The sequence below is a fragment of the Mauremys mutica genome, chromosome 6, assembly GCF_020497125.1.
Source record: "Mauremys mutica isolate MM-2020 ecotype Southern chromosome 6, ASM2049712v1, whole genome shotgun sequence".
Taxonomy (NCBI): domain Eukaryota; kingdom Metazoa; phylum Chordata; order Testudines; family Geoemydidae; genus Mauremys; species Mauremys mutica.
Window position 1 is genome coordinate 108827386 of NC_059077.1, and position 19489 is coordinate 108846874.

Genomic DNA, 19489 nt, shown 5'->3' on the forward strand with positions numbered 1-19489 from the left:
ATATAAACTTACTGTAATTAGTACATCCACTCATGGTATTATAGTTATAGAAATATTGACTTAACTGATGGATTTTACTTTTGCAAACGTATCGTGTGTGTTATATTTTCATTCTATCTGTTGAGGGAAAAGTGCATGTTACACTAAGGTAGCTTTTTTATTCTGCCATCATTTTTCTTGCTGACAGTGTAGTGCAGTAAAATAGTTGCTATTGCTACTAGAATATTATTGAAAAAATGTCCCTGTGAAGTTTGGACTGTTAGTACACTCAGTAATTACATCATCTTCAGATAATCAGATCACATGCATAGTAGACGGAATTTTTTTGACCTTCTATAGACCACTTGTTTGAACATATTTCAAACCATTTTAGGTATTTGCTTGAATGTTTTTGTTTTGATTCAATTATGATGATATGCTCCCAGTTTGAAATTAAGATTCACAATCAAGGTCTGCATATAATTATGTATTGATGTGGATGTGTGAGAGGTTGAGGTGCATTCAAGTTTCACTTGCTTCTACTGCAGTTATGTGACCTCAGTCTTTTTCTGTAGCATAAGCTTAGTTTAATGGGTGGAACCAGATACCCATTACTGAAAGGGAACACTGAATTTAAATATATTTATGTAGCATTATGTCACTAAATATCCTTTCTTCCTTCGCCTATCCTCCACCTTTTATCAGTTTTCCTTTTTGGATTTCATTTCATTTTTTTCTTCCACTCTTACATTTATACATAAGCAGCAAAGAATCCTGTGGCACCTTATAGACTAACAGACGTTTTGCAGCATGAGCTTTCGTGGGTGAATACCCACTTCATCCGAAGAAGTGGGTATTCACCCACGAAAGCTCATGCTGCAAAACGTCTGTTAGTCTATAAGGTGCCACAGGATTCTTTGCTGCTTCTACAGAACCAGACTAACACGGCTACTCCTCTGATATTTATACATAAGAACCCCTCTACTCCAAATACTGTGGAATTAAGCTGTAGTGATTATTACTTGCAGTGATCAGTTAGGTGGATCAAATCTTGTTCTCCAAAAGCCAATTCCCACTGGTGGTGATGTTTGTCCCTCACTTATATTGATCTCTACGATATTAGTTGTAAAGGATCAGAGAGGGAAGGATTTCTCTGGTTTTCTTCACAGACAAGAATTTAACTTTTTTTCATGTGAAAATTCTTTACCTGCAGATGATTTAACAATTTATGGGAGTGCAAGTTGAAAACAATAATTAAATAGACTTGCACTGGCACTAAAATATGTAGTGGAACTTGCTGGGTCTTTGCACAGTAGAAATTTTGCTTCTCTTCAGGGCCACCCAGAGGATTCAGGGGACCTGGGGCAAAGCAATTTCAGGGGCCCCTTCCATAAAAAAAAGTTGCAATACTATAGAATACTATATTCTTGTGGGGGCCCCTGCAGGGCCTGGGGCAAATTGCCCCACTTGCCCCCCTCCCCCCTCTGGGCAGCTCTGCTTCTCTTGCATACAAAAGCTCATTTTCATGGATCAGAAATTACCCTGTAAGGTTCTGAGCTACTTAACTCTCGTTGAGAGGAGTATATAGGCAGAAACTGGCTCATACATTATCATTCAGATTTAGATATCTAAAAGGTTGCCCACTTCGATCCTCAGAATACTATTAGAGTCCATCTATAATTCTGTAGTCAGCCTACTGTAGTTCCTGAATGCTCCATGTTTGGAACAAAGATTATGCTAATATCACCCATGCTGATGCTAAGAAAATGTTAGGAAGTTTTGCAAGTTTATTGGGCTATGCTGGTGCAGCTGATGTTCTATTTTGACACCACATTTCCTGCTATTGGACATCTGGGCAAATGTGCATGTGATACTGTATAGAAAGAAACAACTTCTGCACCAGCCAACTCAATAATATTTTAAAATACATTTTTTCAAAATGTTGTGTTCTATAAAAGTAGAACACGGGTCTGAAGAAATAAATCAAGGAAGAAACAGAAGATTCTCTAGTATTCTTGAACTCTAGCTTTTTTCTTAACTCACTTCTGAGATTTTCTAACCAGGTCACCAAAGATCCCTCGACATTTTTCTCCTATCTTTTCAATAAGCCCCTTGAAATAATGCCAATAGTGATAGCCACTGAAGACTGTTCATATCAAGTCTACCATGCCATTCCTCCACAGCTGAATTTAAAATGGTGATTTTTTTTCAGTCACTTAATCCTATATTTTCATAATTGATCAGTGATTTGGGTGTCCTACTTGAGACACCTGATGACCCATCCTCTGAAAATCAGGCCTCTTTATGCTTGGGCATCTGAGAAGAAAGGCACCCAAAATCACTAGTGAAAGCGTAGATATAAATGCACTGGTTCAGTAGCACAAATGCAAATAACTACTTGAGCTCCCTCTCTGTGTGCAGAGAATAACAGCTACTAACATTTACTTGGAGATTTGAAAATTCTTCATTTGAGATGCCATTCTCAGACATGATCAGCAATGCTGTGATTCTAACTATAATGAAGTGAGTAAGTAAGACAGCTGGCTACAAGATAAGGCCTGTTATTAACTGTTAGTTAAATACAATCCTAAAATGTGTGTGATTAAGGATTTATATTCAGTTGGTCTGGAAATAGGTCCTAACAGCAGAAATCCACTTTACGTAGTACTTTTGCCTTAATGCTAAAACGCCTACTAAATTCTCCCAAACAACATTCAGTCACAGTTAGGCTTCAGATCTTTATATCTTTTAAATTTTATAATAAAAGTATATGACATTTAAAGTACCTTCCATCCAAGATTCTGTATATTTAACAACAAGTCTAATAATTTGCCTGAGTTATAGTGAAATGATTCCTTTTTTACAGATGAGAAAACTTGAGTTATAGAGAAGGTAGATGATTGGCTCAAGGTGTCTGACACAGGAACAGTTACCAGATCTTCTGATTTTCTGTCCTGTGCTTTAACCACAAGACCATTCTTCCTCCCCAAACTTATCCTTAAAACTATAAGGCCCAAATCCACAAAAGGACTAGGGTGTTGCGATACTCAGAACTGTGGCACCTCGCTTTTAGGCACCTAGAAAAACAACAGGAACAACACTGTGATTCACAAAGCCAGATAGGGCCCTAACCTCCCTGTACAATGAATGGGGAGAGACCGGAATCTTAGAACGTGATCCACAAAAACTAACATGCTAAGCAGGAAGCTGCCTAAGCTAACCAATGGGAGTGCTAACAACAGGGGTGTGTACAAAGACAGGCACCTAACTTTGCTTACAGATCCACAGATGGGAACTTATCTCCTTGAATCAGATGGCTTAGGCACCTAAGTAGTTTCTTGAGGAAATGAGTTAGGCATCTGCCTAAGAGCCAGAGAAAGAGGAGGTGATATAACTTTTAGCCCAGTGATTAGAGCACTCATTTGGGAGGTGGGAGACCCAGCTTCCATTTCCCCCTCTGCCAGACTGGGGAGAAAGGATTTTAAGAGGGATCTCCCACTTCTCAGGAGGGTACTCCAATCACCGAGCTGGGGGATATTCTGATGTGGGGCTCTGTCAGTCTCTCCTGCTGATGCTGTTCCACTATAGATAAGTAACAAAAGAGTGATTGGAACATGAGACATGGACACACCCACCAGACCACAAAATCATTCTCGCTTTCTCTCTCTGCCCCAGTGACTATTTAAGTCTTTGGGCCAGAGTAGGAAACTGACTTTCCCACATCCCAAGTGAGTGCTCTAACCACTGTGCTAAAAGTTATAAACTGGACACCACCACCATCAGCTCTTCCTCCAGCCGGACTTGATATGATAGAGAGCCTCTGGGCACGCCAACCTGATTGGGCTCCACATGTGAGATAGGAGAAAAAAAATGTGTCTTCCCCGGTTCGTGGATCACTCTAGGTGTAGACGGGAGATAAGCCTTCGGACACCTAGAGGTAAGCAGCAGTGCATGTGACCAGAGGCAGAAACTTAGATGCCGAGGGAACTTTTCAAGTGAAAACTTAAGCACTTGAAAAACTTAAGAGTGAGTTTAGGCATCTACATGGTTTGATAGGAGTTTTGTGGATCATAGTGGAGCCAAAACTAGGATTTAGTTGCCTAAGTCTTGGGTTTAGGTGCCTAAGTACCTTCATGGATGGGGGCCCTAGTATCTCCCCCCAATTATGGTGGGCAAAAGGGCATGAGAAAGCTACAGTTCAGGTTACAGGATCACTTGGACATCATTAGTTAGATGCTCCAAAGATCTTGTCAGGGTCTTTCCACAAAAAGAGGGAATGAGAATCTGGTAGCATGCACATGCCTCTCTGTGTTGGAGAAAGCATTAAGGAAACAGTTAACAGTAAAAATATTTTGAATAAGGATAAATTTCCCCCTGTTTCTTGAGTATGTTCAAACAAGTTAATATTTTCTGTTGGATTTTTTCTATTTCTGGTAGGGTGGTTCAGAGCTGAAAAGTCTACAATGTATTAACTATGCAAATGAATATGGTAATCCACCGTATAATAGGATGTACATGCAATCTACCTCTTCTGTAAGGTTGTCTACTTGGAATAATTATGTTTTCCATGTTTGGAATGGCAGATCAAGAAAAAAAAAGAGTGGTAAACTATGTATGGTTTTCATATAATGAAGAAAGGAATCTATTGTACATCATTAGCAGCTTGGTATCATTTAAATATCTGAGGAAGATGGGAGACTTGGTGGTTCATTGACATACTGCACTAAACTCCAAACTTCTGGAATGTACACTTGAAGCCTGGCTAGCCTCCAGTGAACTAGTTTCTCATCACAGTCTTTAGTGGACGTTTGTCTGCATCTCCAGCCGGTTTGCCACAATTTGAGGTCAATGGAACTATTCACACTGCTTAAAGTTGAACACATGCATAAGTCTTTAGGGACTTGGAGCTCCAGTCTGTAATGAGTGGAGTTTGAACAGCTATGGAAAGCTTGCACAGCAACTAGCTCAAGCTATGCATAGTGTTAGTCAAATGTTACCAATTCATTTAACTGACCACCAAAAAATTCAAACCATTTTTAAATTTTACACATAAAGATTTTAAACAAATAGAAGTTGCACCAAGATCTTTGAATTGGCTACAAAAAGGTGTAGTATAAATGAAGCCTTCTTCAATTTGTCTTTCACTGGTATATGAGAAATCAAATATTATTGCCATTCTGAAGTGTCAGCTTTTGTAAACATAAATCAGGTGCCTTAAAACATAAATGGTATTAAAAAAATGTATAAATTGTTTGGAGCAGTAACAGACATTTTCATGAATTACTTTGACACAATGTACTACAAAACATCTTTTTCTTCTCGCTATGCCTTCTTTAGATTTCAGATGTACAAAAAATCCCTTTAAATGTTCTTTCATTGTGTAACCCTGACAGTGCCAGTTTTAGACTTTTTTCCTGTGCAATTTAATTGCTTTTTTCACCATCATCCAAACTATTGGTTTCACACAGTTGAGAATAAGGCTACTCTATTTTCTAAAACAACTTTTCCCAGTAGATTGTCTAACTTCAGTTATATATTTATATCCTTCAGTTATATATCTGTATATTCATATATCTTGTAGAATCACCTTTAACAATTTTATTCGTTACAGTATTGCAATGAGCATGTTTTTCTTCCTGGAACTGTAAGAATGATTTTTAAAATTTATGGATTTCTGCTTGATTAAATTAAATAACTTTTTTCCAAATCCTAATCAAGCAAGCAAGAATGGAGCAAAAATCAGCTTAAGATGAGGTATGTAGTTCAAATATAAAGAGAACTGAAAACTAATAGTGGCAAAGCCATAAGCAAATTTAAGTTGCTTTCCATTTTTAATTAGCTGCTTGTCATGTTGAGAAATGAGATTTAATTCATAATTATTACTAAATATTTTATTCTTACTGTAGGCTCTTGCATAGCTTTCTGTTCATGTTTATTTTTTGTGCATTTTGGAAAACTTCATGCTAGCATGACATTATTTTCATTAGTGACTTGGATAATGGAATGGAGAGTATGCTTACAAAATTTGTGGATGACACCAAACTGGGAGGGGTTGCTTTCACTTTGGAGGACAGGATTAGAATTCAAAATGAGTGACAGATTGGAGAATTGGTCTAAGATAAACAAGATGAAATTCAGTACAGACAAGTGAAAAGTACTATCCTTAGAAAGGAAAAATGAAATGCTCCATCACAAAATGGGGTATAAGTGGCTAGGCAGTAGTACTGGTGAGAAGGATCTGAAGGTTATAGTGGATCACAAATTGAATATGAGCCAACAATGTGATGCAGCTGTGAAAAAGGCTCATATTCTGCGGTATATAAACTGGAGTGTTGTATATAAGACACAGGAGTTGATTGTCCTGCACTCCTTGGTACTGGTGAGGCCTCAGCTGGAATACAGTCTCCAGTTCTGGGCACCACACTTTAGGAAAGATGTGGACAAATTGGAGGAAGTCCAGAAGTGGCTCAAAAATAACAAAAGGTTTAGAAAACCTGGCCTATGAGCAACGATTAAAATACCTGGGTATGTTTAACCTTGAAAAATAAAGACTACTGGAGGGGGAGGACGACCTGATTATCTTCAGTTATGCTAAGGGCTGTTATAAGGAAGAAGGCCATCAATTGTTCTGCATGTCCACTGAAGTCAGGACAAGTAGTAATCATCTTAATCTGTAGCAAAGGAGATTAATGGTAACAGAAAGATCCAGAGATCTCTGATGGAGAATCTTGTTCCACTGACAGACAACTCCCTTGATGGTTGGGTAGGACTTTATACTTGTTCTCCACCATTAACGAGGGTACCTAGGTACTCTGCTGGCTTTTTTCTCCAGGTTACCCTGGTTCATGCATTATCTGTATCAAATGAAATGAGAGGGAGGCTGCTAGAGCCTTATGTCTCTGTGGATGTCTTATGCCAAGTTGATTGGTTGCAGCATACATATTTTAAAAATCTCTTGTGCCATGACTGTGGCTGTGCAGTTATTCTCCTCCACCATAGCATTTGCAAAGTCTTAGACAGCAGACTTGTTTCAGTCTGGTAAATTTAGATTGTTTGAGCTTGGTAGTTGATCGGAGTCCCTCCGTTTGTAAGGAAGCTGCTCGTTTTGTAGACAAGATTGATTAGAGATGGGCTGTCTACCTGTGATGGCAGAGCAAGGGCCGCATCGTCTCTGCTAGAATTTCAGTTGATGATGCTCACTGAGGTATGGAGGCGTTGAGAGAACTTTGTCCCACAACCTGTGCTTTAGATCCATGTCCTTCCTGGCTGGAGAAGGCCAATGAGGAGGTATTGGGTTCCTTCATAGTAGAGACTGAATTCCTCTTAGAAAAGTCAGGCTGCTTATTGCATTTAAGGAAGCATTAGTGCAGCCTTTGTCAACATCAGGTGATGCTTTATTGAGCAATCAGCTAATTATCAGCCCGTATCTCATCTTCCTTTCTTGGCTAAGACTACAAAAAAAGTTGTTGCAAGAAAATGAACTCCATCTAGATGCTTTCGATCTTCTTAATAGTTCTCAGTCTGAATATAGATGTGGCTTTGGCACAGAAACTGCATTGGCTGGCGATCCCCTCCTGGTGATGGATGAAGTCCAGGTATCTATGCTGATGGTATTACATCTATCACCTGCCTTTGATATCACTGATCATGAGATGTTGACTCTCCTGCAGACCCTGGCAAGATTAGATACAGAGTCTGTTAAGTGGCTTCATTCTTTTCTCAGATTTAACTGGATAGTTGTGGACAATTGCTTCTCTTCTCAAAGAACTCCCAAGTGGAATGTGTGTATGCACCATGGTGTCATCCCTTCTGTTCCAACATGTATATGTGGCTATAAGACATGGGGTACTGTGTTTTCAGTATGTTGATGACGCCCAACTGTATGTATCCATCTCGTCTAACTCAGATACTGCAGTTCAGCATTTCAGCTAGTGCCAGTTGAGACTGGAGTCTGGGTGAGAGTGAATTGGATGAAACTCAAACCACACAAGACTGGGGAGGTGATGATGGGTTGGGAGAAGCTGTCAGAAGAGAAAGTAGATGTAATATCAGTCCTTTGATTGAGACACAACATCCAGTTTTCAATTTAGGGGGTTATTTTAGATCTATTTGATCATATTACAGCAGTAACACAGTCAGCTTTTCCACCCTCTACATGTGGCTAGGATTTTGCACCATCTACATGTTGCAGCCTTTCCTTTTGGATGCAGACTTTGCCACTGTTGATCATGTTTTTCTTACCAAGATTAGACACCTGCAGTATGCTTCGTATGGGGCTATGCCTTAAAGCCATTTGGAGAGTGAAACAGGTGCAGAACATAGAGCTACTTGCTTAGTGAGTGGGGCATCTTGCTATTATTACGACATCAGTGCTCCAGGATCTGCACTTGATGCCTATTGATCTCTGGGTGGAGTTTAAAGTGTTGATTATAGCACAGGATCAGCCGACCTGAGGGAGGGACCATCTTCATATGCTACACCAACAGAGCTGGGTCCCTCTTATTATAAAAGAAGGGGCAGCTGGCAGAGTATTCTGAGTGAGGGCTGCAGGCCACTTGTTTCTCCCCTACCCTCCTTTTTCTGATTTGGTGACCTTCTGGGCACACTGCAAAAGATACCCGTTTGAGAAGGTTTTTGGAGAGGGACGAGGATGTGCTTCCTGGACTGAGGAAGGGGTAGAAAGGAGTTCCTGAAGGTGACTGGCTGAGTTCCTGCTGAAATGACTTCTTTAATACAAGAGAACCCCAGCAGCATTAGTGTGCTGGGCACCTAAAGCCTTAGATAGGTGTCTTTATTTTATGTATTTGGATTTTAAATAAGAAAAGTGAAAATCCAGGTTCATTTGTGATTTTTCTGCGTATTCCCCGATTATTAACTCATTGGCACAGCCATAGAAGCCCACTTTTAGGGACGTGGTAGACAGAGAGTACATATGTTTTCCTTGCATTATGAATGTAAGTGCTCTTAAAAGGGTGCAAATATTTGCAAGTCAAAAACTGTATTATAGAAGGGGCCAAAATCCCTGCAGATGTCACCTGGCGAACTGCTTATGTACTCCAGTAAGGGTATGTACCCTGAGAGTTCCCATATTTGTAATGTAAAGTACTGTAGTATTTAGGTTCAATAGGCTCCATGATGTCTCTATTCCTTCCAAACATCAAATATTTAATTTCACTGGACATTTTTTGTAGGTATCCATGGATTTTTTTTTTTAGACACTGGATTTAAAATCTCTGTTTTACTGAAACATTCTGTACAGACCTATTGGTTTATCTGACTGTAAACTTTTAGACTGAGAATTGACACTCAGAGGATGAATTCTAGTCTCTAAAACTGCTATCATTTTGTTTAATCTCTATCCATATGCCTGCTTTCTCTTCTCCCCTTCTCTCCTCCCTCCACCCCACACAAGTCTTCTTATTGTAACAACTTACTTCCAGCATAGACAAGCAAGCAGATTTCCTAGAAAACAGCTGTCAATCTACTTTACATTTCATCCATTAGAACTGTCCTAACGCCTCTTCAGAGACCCAGAGTACATCATAGCTGGAATACACTTGTCTTTCACTGGCCTATAGCATTAGATTCCAAGCTGAGTCAGAGGACCTGGTGTCCTAGATGGCAACACCACGAGGTCACTGGCTACCTTTTAGGGTTTTAAAGTTTAAATAAAAATAAAAATCCTCCTGCTTTAACACCCTCCTGTTAGCGCAATAAAGTCATGTTTAAATAACTGAACTGGCTTCAATGAACTGTACTTGCCATTTTCCTGCTTCTTAGTGAGATAAAATGGAGATAATTATGAAGTGGATGAGCAGGTTTAATGAAAGCCAGTTTCTTTTGGTATATTCCTGAAGCAGCAATCATCATCTGTTTGGCTTTTGAAGAGCAACAATTATAATCACTTAAAACCCCAAGGGGAACAAAAATAGAATTTAGATTAGCATATAAAATATACAGCTGGATTGGGCAAGCCTATAAAAATCTGGGAAAATCATTCTAATTTGAATGCTATTCAAAAATCACAAGTAAAATGAGTTCAAGAGGATTTTGCATGCTTCTTCCTCATTTTTTTTTTAAGTACATAACATTTAGAGGATTTTCCTAAAACAGAGAACATGGAAACAAGAAACTGGTGCCAGGAAAGGCATTCAGAGGGAACAGGTTAAAGGTTCATTTTCAAAGTAATAGATACAAATGGTGTTGCAAAACATAAGTGTAACAGATATTAGTATCCCAAAGCTCTGAGATAAATGTACTACAAAATGGTGTTTTATACTTCAGAACTGAAAAAATAAAATGGTGCTAAGACATGTAGTTGCACTCTTTTTGTTTTATCAGACAGCTAAGCAGTTATGTTTGTTAAAGAAAACTCAGAATGGCAGCTAATATAGGCCAGAAACAATTTGTCCAATTATTTGTCTATTTGTCCAAATATTTTTAAATGATGCTATTTTAGATTAATTTCTGTGGTCAATACATAAATTCAACAATGAGACAGGAAAACTTCCTCATGTAGAAATGTGTATGTTAATGTGCCAAATACTGTAATACATCATAGTGAGTGTGGTACCTGGAAAACTAGATTTATTTAGTAAAGAATGCACTGTGAGTCTAATACACACTAGTATAAAATGCATAGCTAGCCTTTGGTTCTGTTCAAACCTGCTTAGAGCTATTTTGATGTGAAAACTAAATGGATCCTTAATTTGGTAGAACAAATTATTGCCATGATTAAGAGTTGCGGGATTGGCCCATTACTTACTGAGTTTTTCATAAAATGACTGTCTAAAGACATTCTGTGCTCATCTAGAATTCTTGTCTGTTGATCAAAAGTTATTACTATGCAATATAGTTGTACTAAACACCTCCGGGCAGTTGTTTGTTTACCTTCTTCAATGAAACACACCTGCTCTAATTCACCAGTAAGGAATACACATGTACAGAATATCTGTCTGTCTTCGTACACTGTCTTTCATTGTGGCTGAGCACTTATTGCTGCAAAACCCTTAACTTCTCACCTTTCTGAATGTTCATTAATTTCTCAGCTTTAACACACCAATGTTAGTGTCCTTTAAAATATACTTCTAAAAAATGCACTTACCCATCCTTTCTGGCTTTAAGGTGACATCAGAAAGGGCCCAGCAGGTCTTTCTGCTGGGCTTCCTGAGCCATCTGTTTCATATTCTGCATCCTTTGAACAACACAGTGCACTGTGGGATACAAAGCCCCATCAATTCATGTTCAATTTAAATGTGAAATCTAATGGCCACTCATTTTAAAACAAAAACCATAACTGGAAATGGAGCATTGGCCTAGGATAAGGGGACCAGTCAAGTTTTAGTCACCCTTATTCTGTTTTTCAATATACACCTATCCAAACAGATATTTTATAGCTATATGCAGTAGTACACCCTTATTTCATGAACATTTTGTTAAATTCTCAGATGACACTCAGAACTGTGCGTAGTGTATAAACCAAATACATAGTTTTAAACTAGACTACCCACCCTCCACAAAATAATCCAATGCTAACTCCACCCACTCTGGCAAAAGCCTGAATGCCTAATTTTACCATTCTTCTAATTTATAAATTAGTACTTACTCACAGACGATAGGCCCATTACTCACTGGAATGGATTGTGCACGTGACCAAGTATTCAGCATGAGTAAAGGTGGCATAATCAGGCCCCGAGAGAATAATTAACCTTAGTCCAGGCCCTGAAACTCAGACTCTGTTGCAGGAAAAATAGAAAAAGGCCTTCCTCAGATATTTATATTTAGGTACTGTTAGCCAAATCACCCTAGCTGGTCTCGACTGTTGTAACGGTATGTAGGAGAAATGGCATCTTGCACTGAATACCTTAAGCACAGAGAATTTTATTGATTGGTCATGTCTTGTACGGCTCATTACAGTCTGACATCAACAAATATTCATGTTTAATTCCCCCTCCCCTCCAGATTTAGAGCTTGTCCACACAGGGGGTTATTCCTGATTAACTATTCCTGGTTAGCTCCATGTGTGGATGTTTTTATTCTAGAATAAGGGTGTGTAATTCCAAATTAGCCTAATCCATTTTGGAGACTGATTAAGCTAATTTGGAATAAGGCACCCATTATTCCTGGATAAAAGCATCCACACATGGATTTACTATGTCTAATTAACACTTTACCTTATTCTGGATTAATTTTCATATGTAAACAAGCCTTTAATCAGACCATTGGTAAGGACTAAGAATATACTGGCTTTATAGAATCATAAACAAGAAATTTGAGATCCCATTACAAAAAAGTTCACTTTTTAAAAAAGGTGGAAACCTTCTATTTCCATGGCTACAAAAGTGTGCATGAATTTGGTCTTTTTCTGGGAGACAGATGAAGTCTTAACTCCGGGAATGAGACAAATCATGACTAAATTCAGCCCAACAGGCAAGAGACGTTTTCCAAAGTTATGAGAAGATGGCTAGCATGCATGTTTTATTTGATAATCCTCTCCGCTAATTAGAATTGCCACGAGTTTTGTCTATACTTTTTTTTTGGTCTTGTCTATAATTCCTAATGGATTCATCTGTATTGGTAAAGCTGTAGTATAGACAAGTCTAACATCTTTTTCACTGTGTCACCTAACCATATTATGGGTCTGAAAAGAAAAAAATTAGAGTATAGACATAACTCATATTAGGCCAGCTCCCAGGAATGGTGGTAAAGGACAATAATTGTTGTCTAACTGGCACAGTTTTAATATAAATTCTGCTTAAGAGGTACCTGTTCAACTAGTGTCAAGGGAGTGTGGAGGTGTGAAATTCAAAGCATTGATCTTTTGATATCAGAATTGCCATGTGAAAAGAGAGACAGAGGTTGGTAGGGAAGAGAGCTTTAAGTCTTTAGACTTAAAATGACTTCTGAGGGCTTCTCTATGCAGGGAGTTATTCTGAAATAGCTATTCCTCAATAACTGCAAGTGTAGACAGTCTTATTTCAGAATAAGAGTGCCTCATTCTGGTTTAGCTTACTTTGAAAGTGGATTAAACAAAAATCCAGAAAATTATTCCAGAATAAGAGCATCCACACATTGTGTTATTCAGGAATTGCTATTATGATTTAAGTTCATACCCTATCTTAGTCCAGATTAAGTTTCAAGTGTAGACAAGACCTTATTAGCTGAAAAAGCCACTATAACTGGGATAATATGTGATCTGTGTAAGTAGCAGGCTCTGGTGGATTCTGTATAATTCATAGAGTAACTTAAATCAAAGGGCTATGTGGAATTTCATACTTGTGGTTATCTATATTGACCTAACAAACAATCCAAAGTGTGTGCGCACATGCATCTGTATTCAAACACTCCCTGTAATACACACAGTTACACCAGGAGCAAGAATATATAGAAAGAAATCACAGTACTTTCTCTGCAAGGCCCAGCAAAGACTTTGGTGTGTACTTAATTTCAAGATCTTGCGTAATCCCATTGATTTCAAACACATGGAAAATTTTTAGCAGGATCAGTGCCCAAAGCACTCTTTAAATGGCAATAATATTCAGATCAAAATAGAAAAGTAGTGCTTTAGCTAGCTCTCTTTGAACTATTTTCTAAGCAGAAAGTAGGGCATTTGCTTTTTCTCTACTCCCAAGTAAAATAAGATACTGAAGCACATGATTCATTTTAAATGTACTTTTAAGCATAAAAGTAGGCATATACTGAAGTATATTACTGAATCAGGGCCTGATTCATTTTAAAATGTTCGTCATAATGTAAGAAGAACATTAAGGACATTACAACATTTCCTTCTTTAAAGACTGCTAATAACAGATTGTTTTCATTTGCTACCAATATCCGCTTGTAAAAATGTACAAAAGATTCACATTTCAAACTTTGATTCATACACTTTCAAACTTTTTTGGCATAGAGTGAGGGAGTCTAATAAAAGATCAAGTGCAACAAATTAGTTATTGTACTATTTTGATACGAAATTAATCTTTGATTATGGATAGGTCATTGTAAAATGTAACCTTGAAAGGTGTAATAAATCAAGGACCAAAAAAAAAGTGTTAGAAATGCATTTTTAGATATGAAAGCATCCATGCCTTGCTTATCCCCCTTAAACATCTCAATGTATAATTATTTTAGAGTAATAACCCTTCAAGATGAAATGAATGAAAAATTGTATTGTTTAAGGTGTTGAAAGATGCAGTTTAACTGGTCTCATAAGTCACTTATATATGAAACTGTCTGCTTGTTAGCTTTTTCTTTCATAGAGTAAATATTCCATGTCCTTTGTGTATTTTTAATATATACATGGCTAGGAATTGGCATATGTACCTTCACATTTTGATTGTTAACATTAACAACAATCTCAATGTTGTTAACCTTGCTGTTCTACGGACCCAATAAACATACATTAAAATGAATTACATTAAATCCAAAGGGAAAGAATCAACCTGTATATTTAGAGATTTTTAGGTGGAGGGGCCCACGGAAATTCCCCATCTCTTTCTAAATCTTCAGTAGTTTCCCAGTGAATGTGTTTGTATTGTCCTCTCTATTGCCCCATGCTCTGAATTCTCACTTTCTACATTTTGACATTCACATGTAGGTCAGATATGCTTATCTTAGTCTTGGTAAAGTGTATACAATAAAAACTACATAACTTGTTCAAACACATCAGTGGATCTTTGATCTATACCTTACTCTGCAGCTGAAAGATCTGTGCATGAGTTGTCCATCACCTGCCTCTGTGTGATAACACACACATCACCATGAATATTATGTTCACAATCCCCATTCTAATTTTCAGTAGTGTTTCTGAATGAAAACTCATGTGGGCACTCTTCAGAATGGTACCATACATTGTGTTTTGATGTGAACACAGAATTTGTTCTAAATATTACATAACAGCAGGGAGAACATAAGTTTTTCCCCCTACCATTAAATTGTTCAGTGAATTGGATTCTTATCCATTATCATGAAAGATAATCCCCATCAGATTTCTCATCTACTCTCATGATGAATTTTGCTTGTCATTCAGGAGCCCTTTATTTGCAGTTTGGTTTAAATTTGATGTTCTATAAACTCCCAGATTTTAAAGGTTCAGTAGTGAGTTCAGACTAGTAGGACTCAGATTACACGAGGTGGAAGATTGTTTGCTTTTCATTGATGCCCTTCACTCCTACTTCCTATCCCAAATATATCAACATACTGTGGCCATATACCCTTCCAGCATGAGCAACATAGCAGTGGCTCTGCCTCAGTTTATCTCAGGGTCTTCAGCTGATCCACCCCAACCTGGATGGTAGTGGAGGTGACTTAGCACTCCAACTAGGGCCCATGAAGGTTCCACTTCTGCCCAGGTAACCAAAGTCCAAAATAAACACAAAGAAACCTAAACTGTGCCTTTCCCTCAGGAAGGCCCTAGTAGGCCTCAATCTTCCATGGTTCCTGGCCCCTGCCAGCCTTCTCCCACAGTGAGAGCTCAAGGGCCATTCTCCCTGGCTCAGGTGTCATAGGGCAGAGCTGATAGAGCCCCCATTAACCCTTTTCTGACTTGGGTGGAGTCTGTATACTCCATCACAATACATTGACATGTCAAAAGATGACCTACCTTTTTTCTGCCCCCAGAAAACCTCTGCCCCAACAACACTCACATGGACACAATAAATCACACAAAGGTGGTATTAATGGTATTACAGCTTGCTGGTAGAGGGCACTCAAACCAGTACACACAATCCCCAGAAACCATGATCACCACCTCTGTGATAATACTTGGTCTTCTACTAGTGTGTGTACTAGGGTCTTTGATGTTATTACTAGGTGCAGGTCAGCACAAGGCAATACAACTTTGTTCCAGGGTGTAATCACACTGACAGAACTGGCTGGATTTGAACAGGCATTCTAGAAGGACAAGCTCATTGGCAAGTTGTCTGTAACCACATAGGTACACACTAGACTGAAAACGTCCACCAGATTTCATGAACTTCCTACCTGGAATGATGATGAGGAAATAGGCTTAACTGTGACCCTTATCTGTATCTACTAAAGGTTAATTTATGCATTTAATAAATAGCAACAGAAGCTGTTTATTTCTTTAATGTTTTACTGTCCTTCTTAGATAACTGCCTACCTCTCTATATAGTGTCTTAGTAAAAGACCTTCTTTTTTTTTTTTAAAGCACCCAGCTAATAACGGGAAAAAAGAAGCTGGTGAATCCATATGTGTAAATTACATAGAGAAATATAAATGCTTATAACATCCATCACAATCCATGTGGAAGCTGTAAAAAAGGAAAAGCAATACTTAAAATTGAGTTGGGCCCAAAGTGCTAGGGAGATAGAACCATACTGCCAACAGAAAACTGGCAAAAGAAAATCTCTATTAGATCTATTAGGGACCTGAACCATATCTCATAGAAGTCCGTTGGAGTCTTTGTCCCTTGACTTCAATGAGTTTGGAATCAGACTCTTAGGGTATGTGCTCACTACAGAAAAAGACCCATGGCAATGAGTCTAAGAGCCTGGGTCAACTGGTTCAGGCTTGCGTGATGGGGCTAAAAATAGCAATGTAGCTGTTCCAGCTCAGGCTAGAGTCTGGGCTCTGAAACCTGGTCAGTGGGCGGAGGTGTCTCAGAGCCTGGGTTCCAGCCTGAGCCTAAACATCTACATTGCTATTTGTAGCCCTGTAGTATGAGCCCAGGGAGTCTGAGTCAGTTCTTTTAGGCTGTGAGACTCACTGCTATGGGTCTTTTTTCTGAAATGTAGACATGCCCCAAGTATCCAATAGATAGATTGCCAGATGTTTCACCATCTGGGAATATTAACTGAGCATTCTGACCCAATCATATTTTTTCTGAAGATTAACTTCCTTAGAGCAACAATCAAATATTTATGCAATTCCTGGGGAGCGAATAAAAATGTATGAACTAAGCAAAAAAAAATGTTGAGTTACTGCACAATCCACTTAAACTAATGCTATTAATGTATGCAGTTACTATTTACTGCCCCAAAAGGGGCAGTGTTTGCTTTATTAAACAACAGTTCTTCTTTAAACTGAAGTAATCTTGGGCAGAAATAGTGGTTTACAATTTTTTTAAATGTTTCTTTGCAAACTTCAGTACTGTTTTGTCCCTTATTTATGTGGTTTAAATTAGATAAACATTCTGATCACTTTCAGTAGTAGCTAATAGTCTAAAGATATTAACAGAAACAATTATTTGAGGATGACAATTGTCTGCATCACTTTCAAATGAGGGTGAAATTAATTAGCATTTAATTAGTTTCTGCAGATGTCAGAACAAGTCCATGAAAGTTACTTATCACAAGATGCTATAGGGAAGGAAAAAAACCCCCAAAAAACTCCTAACCCATTTAAGTGCCTTAACATTAGAAAAGTTACTTCAGGTGTCCAGGAATTACTTCAAGAGTGGTTACAGTGGGTGGCTAGAAGTAACTTGTTCATAAAAAATAAAATTCATGTGACCTATTCCTGCTTCACACAGCTGAAGCAAGGGTAAACACTCCCTGATACAATATTTACTTGCATGCTTCAATATCTCCTGTGTTGTCTGAACTACTTTCTACCTACAGGAGCCTTGTGGCCACCTTTGTAACCTTGAGACATAATTTCAACATTCAAGGGTGCAGTTAAAGTAACCGTGTCAATTTTAAAAAAAGGTATGGCTCCCTTTTTAGATAATTTCATCTACCCATTCCCCCAAACAACTGTTGTGTAAACTGCTAATCACAGTCCTCCCCACGGAAATAGCCTGAGACTGTTAAAAGAGCAACTCCATCCCATGACTGAAATGCACTCAGAACACTTTTTTTTAAAAAAGATTAATATGGTTTAAAATCCAATGGAGGGGGGGAAGGAGGAGGAGGAAGAGACATTCTAAAATTGTATCTTTTTGCTGGGGCATGTGTTTTAGAAAACGACTCATGAAAGCAGCAGGTGCCATCACCTCAAACACATCCCTCCTGATCTTACAGGGCAGAGAGGATGGAGAGAAGAGACTAATTAGCATCCCATGCCGTTTTCAATACGTTCGTTGCCCCATCCCTTCACAGTTGTGCATGACAGAAGTCGCGCATCATATGGTTAAGGAAAAGTGCCTTTGAGGTGACAGATTCATCTGATAATGAAGCGTCAATTATTGGTTGCGGGAGGGAGGAGAGAAAGGGAAAACAAAAAGACCCGGATGGGCGCTGCAGGCAAGACTGGAGAAATGTTTGAATGGGTGATGAATCCATTGTTCTTTTTGAGCAATAGTATCTTGATCACACATACACACACAGAGGGTCCAATCATCAGGTTGTATTCAGTAAGTCATCGATTCCAGGTGCATTTGAATTCAAGTAGACGGTTTATCCTGTTCTCTTCTCTCCCCTTCCCCTCGAGTGCAGAAGCAGAATAAGTTTCCCACTCTATCGGCTACTTTAAAAAACCAAACCAAACCAAACCCTCCACCCGGTCATTTGAATTACAGCTAAATAAGAGTTTCCCTCACCAACCATGTTTCTCCAAAGCAAGAAAAAAATGTAATAAAAAAAGTGCACTTACCACTGCAACCTCATAATGCTTTGTCATGGGCTTTTTTTTTTTAAGCAAAGAACTTATGAATTTTCAAAACCGCTCGTACTGGGTGCACCGTTTAGGACTGAGGTGGGGGGGGGGAGCAGCATTTAAAGTATGTCTAGTAATCACACATGAAAAGGAGAGCTGCTTAACCAATCAGAAACAAAGTAAGATAGAACCCCCCTCCCCCAGACAAAAAAGAAGAAAAGAAAGAAACACCCACCCCCAAGCAGAGGTAAGTTGAAGGGGGGGGGCACTGTGCTGCCATCTGACTACAGGCAATGCCTGGCTTTTCAAAACCATCATCACGCAGTGGCTGCACTGGTGTGTAGCGCAAGGGGTCCAGCAAGAGAACGGGAGACAGCCCCCTCTCAGGGCACTAACCCCGCCACAATCCTCCAGGGATGGGGGTGGGTTTCCTTTAGGAACATACTTCCAAAGGCGCCCGCGCGTGTCTGAACACACACTCCCAACGCCCCCCCGCGCACACAGGCAGGGGAAGTCATTTCTGGAGGCTGCTAAGACGTGGCGCCCTGGGTGTCTCTCCGCTCGCAGCCCAAGAGCTCGGGCGCTGCACCTCGGGACAGCGGGTCGTGTTTCTTCCTGCCCCCCCCCCCGCCCTTGTTTAGGTTTAACGCCGCAGGGAAGTAGGCCAGCGCCGGTAGACAGAGAAGCGTGTCGCGCTCAGCTGGCCGTGACCCTCGGAAGCGAGTCCCCTGCCCAAAGCCCGGCCGCCGCCCGGGGCGGGCAGCGAAGCAAACACCCACCCTCGCTCTCCCCGCTGGTCCCACCATTGGGCAGCGTTTGGGGGCGAAGCTGGTTCTTTCTCCCCGAATAACCGTGCACGGGGCAAGGATCGCGGCACCCTCCCCCACCCCCCTTTTCACCATCCTGCAGCCAGGCACCCCCAAAAAGGGACGTGATTCTTTTTCCTGCCCGGGCCAGA

General features: G+C 39.5%; 1 long non-coding RNA gene across 1 annotated transcript; it reads right to left on the minus strand.

The window, feature by feature from the left end:
- Positions 1-2796: 2796 nt before the first annotated feature.
- On the minus strand, positions 2797-18631 carry LOC123373401. Its single transcript, XR_006580712.1, has 4 exons — positions 18529-18631; positions 11585-11714; positions 11084-11192; positions 2797-3056 (listed from the first exon to the last, which is right to left on the minus strand). It is a non-coding gene; the product is annotated as an uncharacterized LOC123373401 (long non-coding RNA).
- Between the last annotated feature and the right edge of the window lie 858 nt (positions 18632-19489).